Raw genomic sequence first — 881 nt, 5'->3', positions numbered from 1 at the left:
GTCAACAAGAGTCCCTGTTGCTCTACATCCTTATCAGCATTTCGTAGTTTCAATTTTTTGGATTTTAGCCATTCCACCAGGTGTATAGAGATATCTTATTACGGTTTTGGAACTGGGTAGTGTTTTACATCATAATTCAATTTAAAAATATTTGTTATTCTGCTTTGGGCCTCTTCAGCACATGTTCAGCTTAGAGATCAGTGTAGGACTTGTGCCGATTCATATACAGTGTTTGTTTATTGTCTTGTCCAACTCTCTCTGTGAGATTTACTATCTGGGTCCCAAGAATCCTCTTTGACAGCCTTCTGGCCAGAAAGGGAGGTTTCTATTGAAGCTGTGGCTATTTATACTTAGGTGCCATTTAGGCCACCTTTGGGACAAAAGGATGAGAGAACAATATAATGGAGCTTTCCTTCACACTTAGTGGACCTCAGGATACCCTCTCTGTAGTCATTTGTCCAGAGAGATGAATTTTTAAAATCATATTTTTAGTGGTCTACAGCCATGCTACCCTGAACGTGCCCGATCCTGTCTGATCTTGGAAGCTAAGCAGGGTCGAGCCTGGTTAGTACTTGGATGGGAGACCACCTAGGAAGACCAGGTGCTATAGGCATAAAAAAGAAAAGAAAAGAAAAAAATAAGAAATTGTAAGCTGACAAGGTCCTTGCAATCTGTGAGGTCAACCAAGGGTTGCCTCGCCTGAACAAAAAATCATATTTTTAGGTTCATGTACCTTTGTTACCACGGCGTACTTGTAGCTCCATGACTGGGCCTGTCCTCAGATCTGGGCAGGGAAAAAAAAGACCAAAAAAAAAAAATGGCAATATCAGATCCATATACACATTCTCTGGCTAACAGGGATCCATTTTTCTGGTCCTTTG

The 881-nt window shown here is 41.1% G+C and overlaps 1 pseudogene; it reads left to right on the top strand.

Moving 5' to 3' along the window:
- Window positions 1–494: 494 nt before the first annotated feature.
- On the top strand, window positions 495–613 carry LOC112471097 (annotated as a pseudogene).
- The last annotated feature ends 268 nt before the right edge of the window (window positions 614–881 follow it).

This window comes from Pteropus alecto, unplaced genomic scaffold (genome assembly GCF_000325575.1).
Source record: "Pteropus alecto unplaced genomic scaffold, ASM32557v1 scaffold45, whole genome shotgun sequence".
NCBI lineage: Eukaryota > Metazoa > Chordata > Mammalia > Chiroptera > Pteropodidae > Pteropus > Pteropus alecto.
This window is presented reverse-complemented; position numbering and strand designations above follow the sequence as displayed.